The sequence below is a fragment of the Danio aesculapii genome, chromosome 23, assembly GCF_903798145.1.
Source record: "Danio aesculapii chromosome 23, fDanAes4.1, whole genome shotgun sequence".
Classification (NCBI taxonomy): domain Eukaryota; kingdom Metazoa; phylum Chordata; class Actinopteri; order Cypriniformes; family Danionidae; genus Danio; species Danio aesculapii.
In genome coordinates, this window is record NC_079457.1 from 38,709,320 (window position 1) to 38,732,996 (window position 23,677).

A 23,677-nucleotide genomic window follows, 5' to 3' on the forward strand; every position below is an offset into this window, starting at 1 on the left:
TGCCAAAACTGATCGTGCTTATCCAAAATTTGTTTATAAAACATCACTATGAGAACAGGAATTTGTATAATTAAATGGGTATGACCTAGGTATTACAATGTCGATGTGGTTTATAAGGACGTGAACTGCGTCCTCGTAATAGAAAATGCTTTTGATATTCAAAATGTGTGACAGGTTTCCTGTGAGTGTTGGGTTTAGGGGTAAGGTTAGGGTAAAGTGATATACAGTATTTTACAGTATAAAGTCCCTTACGCTTATAAAGCGTCCTCATAAACCCCCCAAAATCAACAGTAAATCAAAATGAAATAAAAATGATACTGAATCAATTAGGAGAGAAGGAGCACTCCTGTTTCAGATATACAATAAAGAGTTTAATGTCTAATCATCTTGTTTAATCCCAACCCTTTTCGCAGCGCTGCACTAACTCTGGTGTGACCGCAGCTTTAGAGGAAGAAGATCTCACGTAGCGTTTGTGAGAAATACTACAGTAAGAACTTTACCAATTAGTATTTGTTGTAGAGTTGCTACGATGAGTCATACACAATGTTGTTACAAAGTTCACGCACACACCCAGATACACACACAGACACAGTGCGGACATGACACGCACACACAGCGCGGACACGACACGCACACACACAGATACACAGACACACACACACAGAGCGGACACGCAGAGACAAAGCGCCCGCGTTTAGCTTTAGATTTGCACTCTTTTTGCACGCAAATGTGACAGGCTACAGGTTAATCTCCACTGCTGTATGGATATCTGTTATGTTAATGTACAAAATAAACCTGATTTAACATCCACAAACCAGGATAGAAGCGTCTTCCTTTATAATTGTTCTGACACGCGGCTGTGCTGATGAAATAAATCTGAAGTGAATCGCTGTAATTCATTACACACATGTTCTGTTTTAAAGCATTTTAAACTTGTGAAAGTCACTCTTGATCACGTTTGATGATGATTGATGATCCTAGCGAACTGAACACACCTTTTATTCCCGGTTGCTTTGCGCACGTCTGGTCTTGTTGATATGATTATACACGTGACTACCGGGACATGTCAATACGCACAGCTGTCAATCAATTCGGTGGGCGGGGCGACCGCACTCCTACGTCAAGTTGCGAACGGTCTGAAAACCGCTCCAATTGGTCCACCATTTTTATGTTGTTAAATTGAAAAAAAAGGACTGGGTGTGTTTATATCACCCCCAATATGACAATCTATACACCACACCTGCACATATGTCTGTCAAAACAGCTTGAAAAATAAATTTTTCACCATAAATGCCCTTTAATGATTAAAAAACTCAGTGTTAGTGTAAATGTGAGACGCTTGGAATCCAAAAGATACATTTGGCTCAATTCAAACAAGGGATCTCATTTATATAAGCATAAAAAAGAAAATAATTTAACTGAATTTGTTGTACATTCTCAATTTAATTCACTAAATCTGAGAATTCATTAATTGAATCACACGTCCTTCATCCTTCCATGCAGCAGATGGCAAATCTGCTAATAGGCAGGCGATAATAATGCAGTTTAACTGCTGAAATACAGAGACTGCGTTAAACAATGTTGACTGTAAGCATGTTAGACAAGAATACTCCATGGCGGTCTCAACGGGGACAGCGGTGCTAATTACTGCAGAGGAGAAATTAGCCACACGCAAACATGCTCACTTTCTCTTTCACTCTCTCTCTCCGGTTTCTCTCACAGAACTCCTTGCTCTCCTTGTATATAAAGTAATCAGGGTTCATTATACCAAAATCAATGCGCAATGTAATTAAAGTCCTTCATACTGTAAAGCTTGGCTGTCTTAAACTCCTCTCAGGTTCATCTGCAGTATTTTTCACTGCTACCTGTCCTTTATATCAGCTTCACTGCAACAGTTCAATGACAGGCCGACTCTCATCACTCTCAAAAAAAATCCATCTGAGATACAAATGTAGAAAAAATAGATTCTGGCCACATTGGTGGTGGTTTTCTGTCTCTATCTTTTTTTCTCTCAGGTTTCGTCACTCCAAACCACTCCAGAGTACACTGGAGACCTCAAGATTAATTCATCCATTTGATAATGGATGTGCTGGAGCTCACATTCTGGCTAAATGTCTACCGGAGACACCACACACACGCACATAAACACACAGCACAAATTCAAGCATATTGTTTCTGGTTTTATGTGGTACAGTATTTGGCAAGCCTTCGCGTTTGGCCTTGCCTTTCTCTTTTTCTCTCGCTCTCACAGATACAAAACTATTCCCATTCGCTTCATATGGAACACTTGGCAATGGATCATCTGGAAACCTTCTGCAGTGCCATGCAGGCTCAGTTCCCTTAAAACCTTTAGCCTATCAGAGAGGGGCATGAAACACAATCTCTGGCCCTCACCACCTATCAGAGTTAAGCATGAAGAAATGCTTCCCGTTGCCGGCTGGAAGTGTAGAGCTCGGGATGAAGGACTCTTCTGCAGCCTTTAGATAATGCAGCTGGCCTGAAGCTGGGTTGAGCTGAGATTTGAGGGAGGGTGAGAGAGAGTGATAGAGAGAGGTTGAAGGAGAAAGAAAACGAGAACAGGATTGAGTACATGAGATTGAATGACTGTATTCGTTAATTGAAAATGTCTTATTTCAGAATTCAGTTGAGAAAAAAAAAGAATTGGAAAAAAGATACATTATATAATTTTATCTGAATCCACTTACTTCAAACTGGAATTAAGTGTTTAATCATTGTTTAAGGGTTTAACTGAACAGAATGAATTTCAGGACATGGAATGAAACAGAGAATTTAATATGTTCTATTTCAAAATTCATATACTTTCCTTAGGCTTACCACTGCAGAATGAACCACCAATTACTCTGCCATTTTTTTTGTGGCAGATGCACTTCCAGATGCAACCCAGTACACTACCTTGTGAACCCCCAGTGCTGGGAAACAATTATGCATTCTCTCATTTACACATACACACTATGGGCAATTTAGTCTATTAAATTTACTTATAGCACACAGTCCAAGACAGGGACTGTGGGGGAAACCGGAGCATCTGGAGGAAACCCACGCAAACATGGGGGGAACTTGCAAACTCCACCTCCTGGTCCAGCTGGGACTCGAACCAGGGATCTTCTTGCTGTGACGCGACAGTGAATTATTTAATTTCTGTCATGACCACTCTCGGGATTTAGTATGGTAATGAATACGTTTATGGCAATGTTGATGTGTTTGGTCTTGGCGGCATAGATTTGCTACGCTGCTGCTGCTGCTGCTGCTTTGATTATTATGGCAGAGAAAGTACCGAGACCTGCTACTTCCAGTATACAGTACACAGACATGCCATCTGAGAATATAACACACTGCTGCTGCAAACACAATACATACAGTTGAGGTCTGAATTATTGGCCCCCCTGAATTATTAGCACCCCTATTTATTTTTTCCTATTAAGATTTTTTCAGCACATTTCTTAACATAATAGTTTTAATAGCTCATTTTTAATAACTGATTTATTTTATCTTTGCCATGATGACAATAAATAATATTTGACTTGATATTTTTCAAGATTCTTCAATACAGCTTAAAGTGACATTTAAAGGCTTAACTAGGTTAATTAGGTTAACTAGGCAGGTTAGGGTAATTAGCTTTGTTATGTAGACTATCGAAAAAAATATATGGCTTAAAGGGGATAATAATTTGACCTTAAAATGACCTTTAAAAAATTACAATTCATTATTTCCTTGCTCTGTTAAACATCATTTGGAAAGTATTTAAAAAAGAAAAAAAAAATTCAAAGGGGAGTAATAATTCTGATTTCAGCTGTATATAACCCTTGTAGCACATCTAAACACAGGTGGAGCTGGGGTGGAGGAGGGTCTCTGAAAACGCGCTGCAGCATAACAGTGTAGAATGACATTGAGCATTGAAAATGTTATGGAGCAAGCTTATTGGCCGCAAAAGTGACAGCAACCGATCTCCTGCGCCATGACGCAGGATCAGATTAAGTGAGCTGTAAAATTTCTGTAAAAGATAGAATCAGTTCAATTTGATTTGAGTGAGGTAAGGATTAATAAAATAAAGAGGTATTGAATATTTGAATAATAATTTGATGAACTGACTAATAAATATTTACATCTTGAACAAGTCAATGATCGTTAAACAAATCCAACAAAATTTTAAATAATTCTGCTTCAAACGAAGATTGGATAATATTAAGATGAAATTCATAATTCTTTTAGTGGATTCAACTGAATCTTAAAAATCCTTCACTGGAATCAATATTTGTTGACTTTCAATTAAATCAGGTGAAATGTGAACCTGAAACTGAGAAAGTAATTAGGTAGTTCACTGAAGAAAACATGATTCATTGGATTTACTATTTTTTAAGTTAACTTCTTGTAAACAATTTATATGTGCTGAACTTACACAAACAAATTAATTGTAATAATGTTCAACTTATTTGTTTGTTTAAATTCAGCCCATATAAATTGTTTGCAACCACTTGCCTTAAAAAACAACACAGGCTCATTCTGAAAATGTACCCCTATATACATTTCTGGAGAGCACGAAATACGTCCCGGAGGGTAAGTTTTTGCAGTTTTTGTTTTCGCGAGTCCACCAGAGACTGCTGTGTACGCTTTATGAGGTCTCAAATTTCTCTCGCGAGTGCCATTTGTGCATGGTCTCCTAGCGTAAATCCACCAGAAGCCACTGTCAACTGACGCAGTGAGACACTGAACAAACTGGTAGCAGTGGAAAAGCAGTCCACATGAAGCTAAGCGATCAGCATCTTAGCGTTTGTTTTAAAGACGAAATGCAGCCATACGTACCTCTGGCTACATAATTCGTGATCACCAGAAATGTAGACAAGGGTACGTTTTCAGAATGAGCCTATGTTGTTTAAAAAAAAGTCAGTAAATCCAATGAATAATTTTTTTTCAGTGTATTTGTATACACTGATCATCTGTATTTTCAATTCTGTCTGAATAAGAAGATAAAGTGGATTAAATAATACTCAAGAATTCTTCACTGGATTCAGCTAAATCTGAAAATCCTTCAATTGAATTTAAGGATTATTTAGATTAATCTATTGAAGTTTGAATGCATATTCATTACTAAAGTTAAGTAATATCAAAGTAAGAGAGATATTAATTCAAATTTGACACAAATATTGGACAATTAACTTTAAGGCGGAAATGGTCTTTGTTAACTTTAGACATCACTGTACTGTGCCTTTGTGTGTATGTGTGTGTGTGTGTGCTCGTGTGTGCATGTGTGTGATTTGATGTGTACAGTATCAGGTTGTGTCTTTTTTTTCTCCTGCCAAAAGCTGCTGACAGGTGAAAAGCCCTCAGTGCCACTCTGCTGGTGTCATATTGTGATGGGCACTTAGACAGTCAGTTTGCTCAGTTCGCTCAGACAGTCAGTTGCCAAAGCTTGCTTTGAGATAGTTTAATACTAGACACTCACTCACTCACCATTCAACCCGCTTTACACCTGAATCTCCACACATTAACTACATATTTTATGATTTTAAACGATTTTTGTCAAGACTGACCAATGAAGAAAACAACCCTTAAAAAATGTTATCAAATTAAATTAAATTAAATTAAATTAAATTAAATTAAATTAAATTAAATTAAATTAAATTAAATTAAATTAAATTAAATTAAATTAAATTAAAGGGCATCACGGTGGCGCAGTGGGTAGCATGGTCGCTGGTCGAGCCTCAGCTGGGTCAGTTGGCATTTCTGTGTGGAGTTTGCATGTTCTCCCCGTGTTCGCGTGGGTTTCCTGGTGCTTCTTTTTCCCCACAGTCCAAAGACATGCGCTATTGGGTAAGCTAAATTGTCCGTAGTGTATGTGAATGAGTGTGTATGAGTGTTTCCCAGTGTAAGGGCCCATCTATTTTTCCTATGACGGAACTAACAGCATGGGTGAAGGTTAAATGCATGTAAGCCTTTTAGCACATGTGAAAAGAAATATTTTTATTCATTAAGATTTATTTTAATTTGTTTCCAACTCCGAATTTTAATCTGACTCCAATTCATAATAATTTTAGATTTATCTAATTCAAGCTGATTACTGTCACGGATTGGTCAGGCTCTCACGATCCCCACTCACGAAGATCACCATCACCTGACTTCTAATGAGCACACAGCTGCATCACATTCACGAGCACCAGATAAAAGCACAGCACTCCAGTCGCTCATTGTCCGGGCTCGTCTCGACGAAAGCGGACAACTGAGCGACCACTCAGCGTAGTCATCCTCAGCTAAAACAAACGCTTTACTTACCTGTTCTCTTTGTATTCCTCCTAGTCTTCCTGGTCCACCCGAATCGTCCTGTCTTCCAGTCCTTCCAAGTCTGTGTCATCCTCTGTCAGCTGTATCTGGTGTGTGCTGTCCATCCTCGTGTATTCCTGTTACCCAGCCACGGAGGAAAAGACCCCAACATCATTCCTGATCCTCCTGGCTATCCTTCATGTGCTCCTTGTTGTCATTTAATAAACACCCTAACGTTTCCTTACCTCTGTCTCCTGTCCGCTTCATAACAGAAGCCCGGACCAATAACGACGACAACATGAGCACCCCCGATCACTTTCAAGAGCTGGTGGACCAGTTGAAGCGGATTCTACAGCCACCAGCTCCACTTTCCAACGCACCACCAGCACCGAGCACTTCCGCCTCCACAGTTTCTTCTTCGGCCCTTCCTTCCAGTCCCATGGCCCGACCAGCGCCCTACTCAGGCGGAGCGGGGGAGTGCAATGGTTTTCTGTTACAATGTTCCCTCATATTCGAAATGCAACCTTCTCTATATCCCACAGATAAGTCAAAGATCGCCTACATCGTATCTCTACTCTCTGGACCTGCACTTAAATGGGCTGAGACGATCTGGAACCAAGCCGGGCCGGTCATGAATTCCATCACTACCTTCACGGAGTATTTCAAAGAGGTGTTTGGACGTTCTGATGGGGAAGTAGCCGCTGGAGAGCAGCTGTATCATCTAAAGCAAGGTACTCTATCTACACAGGAATATGCTCTCCGGTTTCGCACTCTAGCAGCTGCAAGTGGATGGAATGAGAGATCGTTGTTGACCACGTACCGGCTCGGCTTGGAACCCACTCTCCGAATCCAACTGGCCACATTAGATGATACAATGGGTCTGGAGAGATTCATCCAACATTCTCTCCGATGTTCCGATCGTCTTCGTTCCTATCAACAGGACACCATCACCCCCTCGTCTGCACTCCTCCAATCGCCTGAGTCAACAGCCTCTCCAGAACCAGAACCCATGATAATAGAGTCTGGAAGACTGACATCAGCGGAACGACAGAGGAGGCTGACCCGGGGTCTGTGTCTATACTGCGGTGTCAGTGGACACACCCGTATGGAGTGTCCCCTTCGTCCCATTCGGACTTCAGTGAGTGTATTCAGTACGAATATTGAACAATGTAAACCACTTACTACCACCGTACAAATAACTACTGCCTCTATTTCTCTCCTTGTCACAGCCCTCATCGACTCCGGGTCAGCAGGGAACTTCATCTCCCAATCCCTCTGTCGTCAACTCCACCTCCGTACTGAGGCGTCCTCGCATATATACCAGATACAACCGATAACCCAGTGCACTCGATCTTCGACCCGTATCCATCGACAATGCGAAGACATCCTTCTTCAAGTGGGGGTGTTACATCAAGAGAGGATTCAATTTCTGGTTCTGGAGGGTGCAAATATGGACATCATTCTAGGGCGCCCGTGGCTGGTGAAGCACGATCCCATCATCTCTTGGGGCACAGGAGAGATAAAGAAATGGGGATCTGGATGTACACCTGCCTGTTTTCCAAATCTCCCTCTTCAAGGTCGGAACCCCATTTCTTTGTTTGCAACATCGGTCGAGAGCCCTCCTGAGAAGCAGTCTATCCACATTCCTAAGGAGTACAGCTCCTTTCATGATGTCTTCTGCCCCAAGAGAGCTTCCCAGCTACCGCCGCATCGGCCATGGGACTGCGCGATCGACCTAGTTCCAGATGCCCAGTTGCCAAGAGGTAGGATCTACCCGCTCTCGCTTCCAGAGAATCAGGCAATGGAAGAGTACATAAGGGAGGCTCTGAGTCAGGGGTACATACGTCACTCAAAATCACCAGCCGCCTCAAGCTTCTTCTTTGTGGCCAAGAAGGACGGAGGGCTGCGTCCATGCATCGACTACAGGGTCCTAAATAACGGTACAGTAAAATACCGATATCCCCTTCCTCTGGTACCAGCCGCTTTGGAACAGCTCCGAGAAGCTAAAGTCTTCACTAAATTGGACCTCCGCAGCGCGTATAATCTGATAAGAATACGTGAGGGGGACCAATGGAAGACAGCATTCGTGACCCCTACTGGCCACTATGAATATGAGGTCATGCCTTACGGTCTGGTCAACGCCCCCTCCGTATTCCAAAACTTCATTCATGAAGTCCTCCGGGAGTTTCTTCACCACTGTGTAATAGTGTACATAGATGACATCCTCATTTACTCCCGGAGTGGGCCGAACATCGCCAACACGTTGCGGAGGTCCTACACACATTGAGAGAACATCACCTCTACCTCAAAGCGGAGAAATGCTCATTCCACCAGAAGTCGATTCATTTCCTGGGATACATCATTGACCAAACCGGTATACGTATGGATGGGAAGAAAATTGAGGCTGTTCTATCCTGGTCAGAACCCACTTCCATTAAGGAGCTCCAGAGGTTTCTTGGGTTTGCTAACTTTTATAGACGATTTATCAAGGACTACAGCAGGATTACATCACCTCTCACTAATCTCCTCAAGGGTAAACCCAAAGGACTGGAGTGGACCAAAGAAGCAGCCGCAGCCTTCCGCCTTCTTAAGAAGGAGTTCACAAGGGCCCCACTCCTGACTCATCCTGACCCAAATCTTCCTTTCGTGGTGGAAGTGGACGCATCCACCACCGGCGTCGGGGCAGTATTATCTCAACATCATGATACACCGCCCCGACTGCATCCCTGTGCCTATTTCTCTCGGAAGTTGAGCCCGGCGGAGCAGAATTACAGCATAGGAGACAGGGAGCTTCTAGCAATCAAGCTAGCCTTGGAGGAGTGGCGTCACTGGTTGGAGGGAGCCAAACATCCGTTCCAGGTGATCACAGATCACAAAAACCTCCAGTACATCAAAGAGGCCAAGAGACTATGTCCACGTCAAGCCAGATGGTCACTTTTCTTCTCACGTTTTGATTTCTCCATTTCCTATCGTCCAGGACCCAAGAATCTAAGAGCAGACGCTCTCTCTCGTTTACACGAGCATCACGATCATGAAGAACTCCCAACGAAGATTCTTCCCGAACACATCTCCATTTGTCCGATCACCTGGAACGCTCCTCCAGTCGTTGCCACTCCGGAAGCTCCTGCTCCGCCGGGATGCCCTCCTCATCGGCAGTTCATACCACCTGAACACCGGGTAGATCTGATCCACTCCTTACATACCTCGCTAGGCACTGGACATCCAGGGATCAACAATACTCTCTCGCTAGTATCCCAACGATTCTGGTGGCCAAACATGGCAAGGGATGTGAGGCAATATGTTCAGGGCTGTAAGGACTGTGCCCAATCCAAGAGCCCACGTCATCTACCCGCTGGAAAGCTCCATCCCTTGCCGATTCCGAACCGTCCCTGGTCACACCTAGGAGTGGACTTTATCACTGACCTCCCTTCGTCAGAAGGTAATACCTGTATTCTAGTCATAGTAGATAGATTCTCAAAGTTTGTCAAACTAATCCCTCTGAAAGGTCTTCCCACAGCCTTTGAAACTGCCGACAATATCTTTAATCAAGTCTTCAGGTCATTTGGTATTCCAGAAGATATTGTGTCGGACAGAGGTCCACAGTTCATCTCACGTCTATGGAAAGCCTTCTTCAAGCTCCTAGGTGTGGCCGTCAGCCTCTCTTCTGGATATCATCCCCAAACCAACGGGCAGACAGAGAGGAAGATTCAGGAGGTGGGACGGTTCCTGAGGACCTTCTGCAGTGGTCACCAGAACTCCTGGAGCCAGTATTTGGGCTGGGCAGAATATGCCCAAAATTCACTGCGGCAACCCTCCACCGGACTCACGCCATTCCAGTGCGTCCTGGGCTTCCAACCACCGCTCTTTCCCTGGGATGGCGAACCATCTGATGTCCCCGCAGTGGATCACTGGTTCCGGGAGAGCGAGAGAGTCTGGGACGAGGCTCATCAACATCTGCAGAGGGCAGTCCGTCGAAGCAAGGTAACCGCCGATAGGAGAAGGTCTGAAGAACCCAGATACACACCCGGACAAAAGGTGTGGCTATCCACCCGGGACATACGCATGCGACTGCCCTCTCGCAAGTTAAGTCCCCGATTTGTTGGTCCCTTCACCATCGTGGAACAGGTTAACCCCGTCACCTACAAACTACAATTACCCTCTCACTACCGTATTCACCCTACATTCCACGTATCACTCCTGAAACCCTATCACGATCCTGTTCTTCCCTCCACAGAGCCTGACCACGAAGAGGAACCCCCTCCTCCACTGCTCCTAGAAGAAGGAGCCGTCTACGCAGTGAAGGAGATCTTGCGTTCCCGACGTCGTGGTGGCCAGTTGGAGTACCTGGTGGACTGGGAAGGGTACGGCCCCGAAGAAAGGACATGGGTTCCCAGAGCTGATATTCTCGATCCTAGTCTCATGGTGGAGTTTCATGAGAGCCACCCTGAGTTCCCAGCGCCTAGAGGCAGAGGGAGACCACCACGGCGTCGGAGGTGTCGGCCCTCAGGAGCGGGCCCTGGGGAGGGGGGTACTGTCACGGATTGGTCAGGCTCTCACGATCCCCACTCACGAAGATCACCATCACCTGACTTCTAATGAGCACACAGCTGCATCACATTCACGAGCACCAGATAAAAGCACAGCACTCCAGTCGCTCATTGTCCGGGCTCGTCTCGACGAAAGCGGACAACTGAGCGACCACTCAGCGTAGTCATCCTCAGCTAAAACAAACGCTTTACTTACCTGTTCTCTTTGTATTCCTCCTAGTCTTCCTGGTCCACCCGAATCGTCCTGTCTTCCAGTCCTTCCAAGTCTGTGTCATCCTCTGTCAGCTGTATCTGGTGTGTGCTGTCCATCCTCGTGTATTCCTGTTACCCAGCCACGGAGGAAAAGACCCCAACATCATTCCTGATCCTCCTGGCTATCCTTCATGTGCTCCTTGTTGTCATTTAATAAACACCCTAACGTTTCCTTACCTCTGTCTCCTGTCCGCTTCATAACAATTACCTTATAGGTTGTGATTCGGTCTAATTTAGATTGATTAACCTAATAAATCCTTATTCTCAAGTAATGGTTCATCATTTACCCGAAGTCGCTTAGAGTCAGTATGCTGACCAGTTACATCTGCTCACGGACACAACCTCGCCAGTTCCGATTCTTAGCCGATAAGCTAATTTCCTTTAAATAATAATAGGCCGCCCCATGCTTGCACATATTTAAAGAAAAGTTTAATTTAGCTTAGTCAAAGAATATAACTGAAAGCTACTTCCTTTAAGCAATAATTGGCCGCCCCATGCTTGCACATATTTAAAGAAAGTTGTATTTAGCCCCCTAATTTATATTATACTAAGTCAGTGATTGTCAGAAATCATCAGGTCTCTAATGCTGTGCCCATGCTCCATCCATTGATCCTGAATGTATGACAAATCCTGGTTGTAAGCTGCGGAAACATCAGCCTAAACAATCTACTAGATTTAAATGATTTCAGGAGATATTAGAGTTAAACAAGAATTTTACATTTATTTGTCAGGCAAAGATTTTCCATTCCAATTCACATAACTAAACAAAATAAGCCAATCAAGATTGTACAACATCAATTATTCGAAGATACATTTAAGTTAGAGATTAATACCTGACCGTGTAGAAATACATTGCAGCATATAAGTCCTGATGCAGAGCTCAGAGACTCACAAACTGCAATGGGGTATCCTGCCTACAGAATCCCACAGACACTTCTGCACCCTTTGCCTAAATACTCAAATCGTCATAAATTCAAGACAATAAAAGCGTCACCAAGCCTCTTGCCTGGTCATGAGTTGATACAAAGACCATTTTCCCTGGAGTGGAGCATCTGGCAAAGATCTTATCAAAGAAATTAAGACCACTTTACCAATCACACAGAGACATTTAAAATGACACTAAGCATGACAAGTTAAAATTCACAAATACTGCAAATATACATCTTATATCATTTCACCATAGAAGCTTGAAATCTGGTCATTCCTGAGTAACCTTTTTAATGACCCAGGCCGTATAACTGGGGAGGGTAAGAGGGCCTGAGGATAGGTGATGGATCAACTGTCCAGATGGCTTTCTCGAGATCCTCTCTGAAGATTATAAAGTTTAATTGTTTTACAGCCTGTTAGTTCTCGTGGTCTGATCTTTAGAGAATTTCACAGCAGTTTTCAGACAGTAAACTCCAGGACAAAGAGGGGGGGCTCAGGATGCATGATCGAGACAACCCGAACAACTGGTTTCCTAGCTGATCTTCTTCTCAGATTAGAAAGTTTATTGTTTTAGTGCTTGACCATTCTCGTGGTCTTGTCTCGTGTGGAGCTACATAACCGTTTTCAGGGTTTAATATTATAGAGAGATATAGCCATCCTTACAGATTTCCTCCCCTGGTCCCTTGGAGCAATTCTGAGCAGTCTCTCAAGGGGCCACAAGATCATAGTTTTTGGATGGCTTTGGCGAGCGTTGGTGTTGATTGTAGAAACAATGTCATCACCTGAAATCACAACATTAAAAGCAGCTTCAACATTAAGATGGAGTTATATCGCTGAACCCCACAGTCTTTTTAGTTGTAAGCATGCTGTGTTGAGCTTGGGCTCAAGTGGCTGCTCAGGCATTTTTGCCATCCGCTTCGTTGTATTTGTGTCCATCTGTGGTGGTATTCATTCTATAGGATGACAAAGTTCAGTGCATTGATCAAACAAGTTGCAAATCTCATTGCACTTTGAGAAACATTCATGTGCATTAGATCCTCCCCAGGTCATTATCAGTTCCACTGGAAAGACCTTTGTCAGCGTCAGACATAAGGTGAGTTTTCACAGGGCAGTTCATTTTACAGGTTAAGGACCAACGTCACTGATGATGCTCCACTTTATGTGAGACAGCTGAATGACCATGCAATAGTTGAATATCAATGAGCTTTGCATCACTGTAGAATGGGTAAACACAAAACATAATAACCATGTTCAAAGTGTGAGAGGTAAATAAGGTCTTAATAAGTCCTAAATTTAGTGCTAGTAAATTCCCAGATGCTTCACTTCCATGATGAATGACAGTATGGTATTTAAAATATTTGATAAGAGTAATTTAAAGGAAAGGTGCAAAAGCCAATATAACCAGTATTTTTACTAGTGGTATGCATAATAAAAAATATAACATCAATAAGAAAAATACACAATTTCACAATTACAATCATAAAATTGTCTATATAAATGGTTCAATTGAAAAAAACATTAATGCAGACCTAAGGTTTGACTAAATCAACAAGAGAATGAAAATTCAAACAAAGTAAGATTTACAATCTTCAGGTTATTTTTTCTCATTCTTTGTGTATCTGATGTACAGGCTAAAGTCACATTCAACAATGCAGGTTTAATTTAGAATTTTGTTAAATTGCTAGTGCCTGCATTTTTAGATTTAGTTGTTCTTATCAATTTTGAGTTCTCAAAAGTCACTGTTGGAAAATAGTGGGCCCTACTATTTTGCAACAGGGCTAATGAATAAACATGAATGAATTGAACATCTAAATAGACTAGTAGTCTCTTTTAGATTTTGCTAATTCACAAGTGAAATAGTTTGTTATGTGACTGTAGCCATGCATAAGTCTTCTGTACATTACTATATCAATACACAGCAATTTGAAAAAACCACGGAGTTGCAAAATTGTTTACCACAATTGATATTTAAGTAATATTTCCACATTGTCCTATATGTATGAAGTGAATAATGTATGATAGATTTGAATGATGTAAATAATTTTAACCTGGATAGTCGACATATACCAGTTAAAAATACTGAGGTTGCAGTAATGAATGTATGTTGTGTGTGTTTGTGTGCATGAGATGGGTAAGGTTTAGTTATAATTTGTGTTGCAAAATTTAGATCCAGCACTACACTGGGAGGCCATGTAGACAGGCAGTGTTAGTGTATTTATTGGGTATGATTGGCCTCTTTAAGTACCTTTATAACCCATCTTATGTCAAGCTGTGTGTCCTGTCTGAATACAGGCAGGTTTGGGCAGACGCCAACCTGAATGGTAAAATATGCAGAGAGAAAAAACACAGTTTTATCTGAGCCTTTACACAAATTATATTAAAATAGATAGTACTACTTTAATTTCCCATTTATAGTCTTAGCTAGACATGTTTTATAATTGGCATCAACTTACATACAATTAGAATTTAATTTGTGTTGGTTTACAAAGACATCTTATTATCATAATTATGTTTTTGCAAAGCAAAAGGTCAGATCAACTGAGCATTGATGGTCAAATTTGAGCATATTCTTTTAAATTTCTTTAGCTTTTGAACTTTCAGTCTGCCATAATGTGAGTTTTATAACGCTCAGATCTACTGAGGTAATTTCTGTTCTCACTGGTCAGATCTGCGTTTGAAGCATCAGTTCATCAATTTGGACGCTGTGCTTTTTATTTAGCAATGAAAATTTAAAAATGCTGATCAAAATTTTTCCCCATTTACATCTCTGTACTTTGTATAGAACTTTCTGCCAGTTATATTGCACACAACTTTGATTGCATGTCCAAATAAATCAATCTACTGGTTAGATTTAATACTAGATGGCTAGCCCAGAGAGGGATACTTTAGTTTAAGAATACTTTTCCCAAAGAGTTTCAAGAGAAAGGAGAGATTTGTACCTTTCCTTGTCTCTTAGTTACAACTTTTAAAGCCATTGCTATTGGGTTGTTTCTACTGGGAGTATTTTCATTCCAATCAGATCGATTATTTTAGTTGATAATTTTTGGACATGTCAATTTCTCTCATCACAGATTTTTGCATTATTAGAAGATAAAGAAATTCCTTCTTATTAATTTGATTATTTTTCCTTTCCGTTTCCTCTCTTAGCTACTTACTGTTTTCCATCTTTAACTATCTGCTGACTTCTTTTTAATGTTTTAACATTAAGAAAGATCCTCATTTTCTTGCTACATGCATTTACTCTCATTTTCACACCTGCTTTGTCCATTTTACACCCTTCAATTTTCTTTTCCTTCCTAAATCATGCTGAATCTTAATGAGATTGGACGCCATTATTGGCTGTGATAATATACAATATCATAATGTTCTTACGATATAAATCATATTACCTTAACATAGTATACATTTTAAAATCATTTTATTACTGGTCTCTGGAGTGGCTGTTTAGTAATTTGTCTAGGATGACTGATTATCATCTTATTGATCTTTTGGAATGTCACCTTTTGATTTGGCTCTTTGCTACAGTTGTTCTTACATGTTCACTATCAATACAGGATCAAGTCACACTGGAAACCAGTCGTAAACTTTATTGCCTGGACATTTAGTGAATTGCAAGCACATCTCCAAGTCAATCATTGCTCGGTTTAAAGAATTTTGTGGGTTAGTCACAATTTTCTTATTTTGAGCTTAGTTGTTATTAGGTGAGCTTTCTTTTGTAAATCTTTCTTCATATGTGAATGTTTGAAAGTTTGGCACTTAAGGGCAAATGCAGAATACACATCTTGTAGATGTATGATCTTATCATGTCCAGTGTGGGGTGTAATTAGTTACAAAGTAAATAGTCACTGCAATTTAAAATTACCTTTTCGCAAAGAATTAAGTGAGGGATTATTTCTCATTCTTAGGTAGCTTAATTACAGTGACTTATAATGTACTTGCCTTAAATGCTATATAAAACTTTAATGGTTCTATATAACTCAATTCCGATAAGTAGGGTGATACCTATCTCAAACAATAAAATGTGAATTTATGAAATATAGTGTCATTTATTTGAAACATATTGTCTTTTTCTCAAAACAATACAAAAATTCCTGATTGTTTATTTTCTATTGCCCATGCAATTTATGTGGCATTTTAGTCTTTAGTCAAGTAATTAAATTACTTATCAAGTAACCGAGTTACTTTTCAGGCAAAGCCATTGGAAACATAAATTAACTACAACTTTAGTGATGTAATTATTAATTTGTTTCTTCTGTCTTTAAAGTAACACTCCCAACACTGACCATGTCCTTATCTGCCTTACAGCTTTGAACCTCATAATAGTGTAATAATTTAACTATTTAGACAGAGTCTTAAACAGCATTTAAAAAACTATTTTCAGTGTTTTTATATATCTCTTGGAAGACTTTTCATTACATTTAATACAAAGATTACAATAAGAATTTCCAATTAATCTAATTACAAATTTCAAAATTCTTGAAATATAAATGCTGCTTGTTTGCAGTGTTGCAAAGTTATTGTAACTTGCGCAATAAGCAACCCTTAGTGGAAACAGTTATATTCAGAATTTAGATTTTCATTTGCCGCTCTCTGTTAAGTACCAGAATAAAATTTGGATGATGTTATTCCATCTTAAAATTTAATCTCTGGAAGAGATTTTGAGAATTTTGGGTTTAGAGCTTTCATTCTTCTCCCACTCTGCTGCTATTATGTCCCTGACGAACAATGTGGTTTTGTCTAATTCTTAAGCCCAACCAGATTTTTACGGTCTCTGGTCTATCCTTTTTTGAGTATTCCGACTCATTCTACAAAATGTGTCTATATAAGATGCATTTATCTTTCCCTCAACACTTTAAAAAGCAAAATAATTGACTTACCTCAACAGTTGGAAGAAGAAGAAGAGAAACTCGAACCTCTTTTTTCGGAGCATTTCTTTTGAATCTTGCGCTGAAAGACATCACTCGCCTGAAACTTTATGGGAGATCACTAGGGTCTGTCACCAATTGTAAGGGCCCATCTATTTTTCCTATGACGGAACTAACAGCATGGGTGAAGGTTAAATGCATGTAAGCCTTTTAGCACATGTGAAAAGAAATATTTTTATTCATTAAGATTTATTTTAATTTGTTTCCAACTCCGAATTTTAATCTGACTCCAATTCATAATAATTTTAGATTTATCTAATTCAAGCTGATTACCTTATAGGTTGTGATTCGGTCTAATTTAGATTGATTAACCTAATAAATCCTTATTCTCAAGTAATGGTTCATCATTTACCCGAAGTCGCTTAGAGTCAGTATGCTGACCAGTTACATCTGCTCACGGACACAACCTCGCCAGTTCCGATTCTTAGCCGATAAGCTAATTTCCTTTAAATAATAATAGGCCGCCCCATGCTTGCACATATTTAAAGAAAAGTTTAATTTAGCTTAGTCAAAGAATATAACTGAAAGCTACTTCCTTTAAGCAATAATTGGCCGCCCCATGCTTGCACATATTTAAAGAAAGTTGTATTTAGCCCCCTAATTTATATTATACTAAGTCAGTGATTGTCAGAAATCATCAGGTCTCTAATGCTGTGCCCATGCTCCATCCATTGATCCTGAATGTATGACAAATCCTGGTCGTAAGCTGCGGAAACATCAGCCTAAACAATCTACTAGATTTAAATGATTTCAGGAGATATTAGAGTTAAACAAGAATTTTACATTTATTTGTCAGGCAAAGATTTTCCATTCCAATTCACATAACTAAACAAAATAAGCCAATCAAGATTGTACAACATCAATTATTCGAAGATACATTTAAGTTAGAGATTAATACCTGACCGTGTAGAAATACATTGCAGCATATAAGTCCTGATGCAGAGCTCAGAGACTCACAAACTGCAATGGGGTATCCTGCCTACAGAATCCCACAGACACTTCTGCACCCTTTGCCTAAATACTCAAATCGTCATAAATTCAAGACAATAAAAGCGTCACCAAGCCTCTTGCCTGGTCATGAGTTGATACAAAGACCATTTTCCCTGGAGTGGAGCATCTGGCAAAGATCTTATCAAAGAAATTAAGACCACTTTACCAATCACACAGAGACATTTAAAATGACACTAAGCATGACAAGTTAAAATTCACAAATACTGCAAATATACATCTTATATCATTTCACCATAGAAGCTTGAAATCTGGTCATTCCTGAGTAACCTTTTTAATGACCCAGGCCGTATAACTGGGGAGGGTAAGAGGGCCTGAGGATAGGTGATGGATCAACTGTCCAGATGGCTTTCTCGAGATCCTCTCTGAAGATTATAAAGTTTAATTGTTTTACAGCCTGTTAGTTCTCGTGGTCTGATCTTTAGAGAATTTCACAGCAGTTTTCAGACAGTAAACTCCAGGACAAAGAGGGGGGGCTCAGGATGCATGATCGAGACAACCCGAACAACTGGTTTCCTAGCTGATCTTCTTCTCAGATTAGAAAGTTTATTGTTTTAGTGCTTGACCATTCTCGTGGTCTTGTCTCGTGTGGAGCTACATAACCGTTTTCAGGGTTTAATATTATAGAGAGATATAGCCATCCTTACACCAGTGATCGGCTGCAGCTGAAAGGGTTGCATCCGCTGTGTAAAACATATGCTGGATAAGTTGGTGGTTCATTCTGCTGCGGCGATCCCTGATTAATAAATGGAATAAGCCGAAAAGAAAATGAATGAATGAATGAATATAATGGAAATGTGTTGCATAATAATGTGTTAGAATGGAAATAATACTAATGTAACAACATTTAATTCTTACATCATTCATGCATTTTATCGGAAGTCACAGGAAACTGTCACACACACTACAGTTTAGGTTAAAGACAAGTCAAAAACCTAATCATTTTAGTGCTACATTTCAGTAAACGAAGTGATGTTGAATTATAGGTATTCAAACAAGATGCATCCTTTTCTTGTCCAAAGAATGTTATTAACTTTATGAATATGCAAATAGTGATGTGAACTAAATTCTAAACCATGAAAACTTCCAACTAGCAGTGCTAGAAATGATTCTCCTCTGGTGGAATTGGTTTTCAGCTGCTTTTTTTTACCCTAAGGCACTTTTTGGAACCATATAATACACAGCATGTTGCCCTAATAATTAATTTAAATGAATTTAAAATCTAAATGTAAAAAAATAAGAATACACTTTAAAATCTGTTCAGTGTTAGAGAGCTGTATATGTAGTATAACAAATTGACAGCAGGGAAAATAGTTGTGTGGAGTTAAAAGAATAAATAAGAGAATTAAAAGGATTTAAGAGGAATAAACTGTGTTGTTGAGTTTCCTGTCAAACTTGATTGTAAATTAATCTGTCAATTCTTAATGTGGCAAAAACAAACAAAATAATTAGCCCATGATTTGTCTGTTTGGCTGGTAAATTACACATCTGCTATTATTTTTGCAAATTGTTTATTTGTTTATCTTTTATAAGTATACATATTGTTGTACAAATCATGGTTAAATTTTTTTATACAGTAAACTATTTTGTTGAATTAGAGGGGGAAATGCTGTAAACTCTTCTCCAGACCTACGATAGGATATTTGTATGCAAAATGTACTAGTGTTGACAGATTTATCATTTCACTACAGTAGTCTGGTTTGGAATTTTTCACTCTGGTTTGGAATTTTTGATCCTTCCCTGCAGTACATTGTCCAACAAGGCCATGGTGGTATAATAATAATAATAATAATAATAATAATAATAATAATAATAATAATAACAATAATAATAATAATAATAATAATAATAATAATAAATAATAAGCATTATTATTATTATTATTATTATTATTATTATTATTATTATTATTATTATTATTATTATTATTATTATTATTATTATTATTATTATTATTGCTGTTGTTGTTGTCATGCTCAGGTTTTATTTTAGTTTCTATTATCTTGGACTTTTAGGTTTAGTTTGTTTTCAGTTTTCTGTGTTTCCATTTTCGAAAAGTAAATCATTGTTTCATTGATTTTGTTCACCTGTGCATTGTTTACGTCATCAGTTATATTGAATATGTAAGCCTTCATTTTCCTCAGTTTTATGTTGTTTTTGCTTTTGTGAAGCTTGTTTTGGTCCTATTTTAGATTACATTATTTTATTTATTTGTATAAATAAATTCTGCTCTGATCATAATAACTGTTCTTCTAACAGTTATTATACATTTCTAAAAGTTCTATTTTATATAAAAATGGTTACATTACAAAACTGATATTTATGCTTTTTGTTGTTGTTGTTTTTGTTGTTCTTTACTTTGACACCTGGCAGAAAACTTCTATTTTGAAATGCTTCTTTATTGTTGACCACAGCAGATTTATAAAGCGTTCTCATTACAAGCTTGGCCTTTTCAAATGCACATTGTACGCACATTGGGGTCAAATTCAAAGCACTTTAAGAAATGAAATTCATGTGGATCATTTACTATGAACAGAGTCACTATGAGACACTGAAAACACACTTATCATGAGCTGCTCATGTCAAGAGATCATTAGCAGATTACATTTTTATAATTTCTCCATGCACTCTTGTTCAGTTCATTTTATTCTCAGGCATTGACACAACTAATTAAAAAAAATTACTCAAAAATTGCTGCTTGTGCAATTTATGTGTTTAAAATAACAGTAATAACAACAAAGCAGTTCTTGAAAACTTAATAGTCATTCATTTTCTTTTCGGCTTAGTCCCCTTATTAACCGGGGTAGCCAGAGCGGAATGAACCGCCAACTTATCCAGCACGTTTTTTACGCAGCGGATGCCCTTCCAGCCACACAGAAACGCCAACTGACCCAGCAGAGGCTCGAACCAGCGACCTTCTTGCTGTGAGGCAACAGCACTACCTACTGCGCCACTGCGTCACCAAAACTTAATATATAATATAATAAAATATTAAACATTATTAACGTACTTTTCAAATATGAACTGCAGTAGTTCTGGTTGTCCAAATCAAGTGATTAAGTCTAATTGTCTTGAGTTAACTGTGTGGAAGTTGAATTCTCAAAATAATTCTAATAAACTTCGTCTTGGTTTACAATGAATCTTCCATTACATTTGGCTTGATGAAGTTAAAATTGTTTTGCTTAAAAAAACAACACCAAGTTAGCAACATAAATAAACCGGAGGGACGAGTAGCAGACCAGGTATAGATGTATCCACGAGATTACACAAGATACACATCAGACGAGAAGCACCATCATGTTGTGCCACATCTTTTAAAGTTCTAAAAATTGTTTCATATTCAGTGTCTGTCTGTGGCAAATAATGTAATAAAAGAATGTGTGTTTAGGAGTTCACGCCAATATACCTCTATGAGAGTCACAACTACAACCCTGCCTACTGCAGTGTAGTGTTCAAAAACAGTATATCATTGCTCAGCCTTTTAAAGCTTCTCTGAACAAATGAAAAACAAAAAGAAGTTTCTTTGAAGTAAACCAGGGCCTTAACACTGGTTGATATGCTTTCATTTTCAATTCACTTTTGCTTTACTTGCAGTATTTAGCACAATGCAACAACAGTCATTGACCATGCTGCTGTACACAAATTGTAAAATCCAAATTAAACAAGGATGATAAAATAAAATCAAAGGAATAAAACAACATTCAATACATAAAACATATAGAGAAAAAATGACAATTCAGGTATTATAGGTCTTATCCAAAAGGTCAAATAGTAACACGTTAGTTTGTCACAATTCACGCTATTACTGTAGTCACTGGCTTATTACCTGCCTATTATTAAGATATTAACTGTATATTAGTAGCCATAAAGTATGATCTCATTTTACATCGCTAGTCCTACCCAAAACCTAAACCCAATTAAACTAACAGTATTAAGCCCAGCTCACACTGTTGACATGTGAGACAAATTTAGGATATCCTAAAATATTCCCAAAATCCTAGGCTAAAATTAGTGATCATTGATCGTTGGTTTGACATGTTTACAGACAGCCGCTTAGTACCCATTGCGATCAGATTTTCCCTCCGATGAAGTTCTGGGAGAGTCAAAAGATTTCAGACACTTTCCTGCAGTATAATAACAGCTGCGATGAGCGTCAATTCAAGAACCAATTGGAGCTCCGAATTTGATGACATAATCCATGCAACAATTCAAATGACCATGGGGAAATGTCAAACTGTTTTTTTTCTTCCTGGCTTTATTATTGAGACACGCCCTGTGCAAAATTGCAGCTACAGATCATTTATGTTTGCTGTGAGGAATCACGAATGAGGAATTCAGAACACGGGATAGTAAAAGTGTCACAAGTGGATGACGTCAAACTTCAGGGGCGTTTTCTTTCATGTTTGGCGTGTCTTCATTGTCGTTCAGTCTGACTTTATGACAGCTGAGATCTTACAGTGTGACATGGGAGCCATGTTCATGCAGTCTGACATGCTACAATCGTTCAGGATTGTAAAAAAAAAAGAGAGAAGGAAAATCGCACAGTGTGAGCTGGCCTTGTTAATGGTTTTTAATTGACCTTTTTCTTGGAACGTAAAATTACCCATTGTGATTTGCGTGTATGCGCAAGGAGAATGCTAAGAACTTCCGGTCGACAGCTGATGCATGTAAACAGTCACGTTTGGACAGCCTTGAAACGATAGTTTTAATCTATTTTACCTGCATTTATCTTTTTTAAACTGAAACTGTTGTCAATCAGAACCACCTCCTGGAAAACCACTACTGTGAGGCATTTCCACTCGTTGTCAGACGACATCTTCTGCTGTTTAAATGAAGCCTCGTCATCGCTAAAGTCACCTGTACTGTCCCACTAGCACACTGATTTAATAACTGTGACATTTTGAAATGACAGAAACACACAAACTGTGGTAAATACAACACACTAAATGAAACAAACGGCTCATGATTAGAATGAACATACAAATCAGCCAACAGAGTATCAGTAACGGACTTTTATTGGTCCTTTTTGTAAATTGGATGACTTACATATCTGTTAAGTTTCATGCCAGTAATCTGGTTTGCTCTATAATGCAGTGAAGTATTGCATGTGGTGTGTGTGTGTGTGTGTGTGTGTGTGTGTGTGTGTGTGTGTGTGTGTGTGTGTGTGTGTGTGTGTGTGTGTGTGTGTGCGTGTGTGTGTGTGTGTGTGCGTGCGTGTGTGTGTATTGAAGAGCTGCTGAGCTACCAGCTGACAGGCCAGGAAAACACACACACTGGCAGACACGTGAACTAGGAGAACGTTTTTCTCGCGCGCTTAAACCACTTCTGACAAATTATAACGCCTTTAATACACACCTTTCAAAGTTGTGCGTCACAAAAACACTCCATAATCCACTCAAAACGCTATTGAAACCCATTTTCGGAGCGCAAATTACTGTTTGTAAACACTGTAAACGTAACTTCTTAGCATTCTACCAGAAGACGCTGGTCGATGTGATGCCCTCCATGCAGCAGCCAAGAAAAAGGTCTATAGCATCAATGACAACCCTTTAACTGCCCCACCAAGAAAAACAATTTTAATTGCATTTCTCAACTCCAAATGTCGCTAGTTAACACATTCAATGCATTTTTTTTTCAACACATCCCATAATTTCGAAAATATCAACCTCTACCAAATGGTTGATATGTCAGTTTATGCTAAAAGTACCGTAATTAATACATAAACTATAAAAATCTAAAAAT

At 39.2% G+C, this 23,677-nt stretch overlaps 1 protein-coding gene across 1 annotated transcript in view; it reads left to right on the top strand.

The window, feature by feature from the left end:
• Positions 1-23,677, top strand: part of xkr7b (XK, Kell blood group complex subunit-related family, member 7b) — a 157,700-nt gene that overhangs the window by 113,404 nt on the left and 20,619 nt on the right. The gene's annotated exons all lie outside the window — the stretch shown is intronic.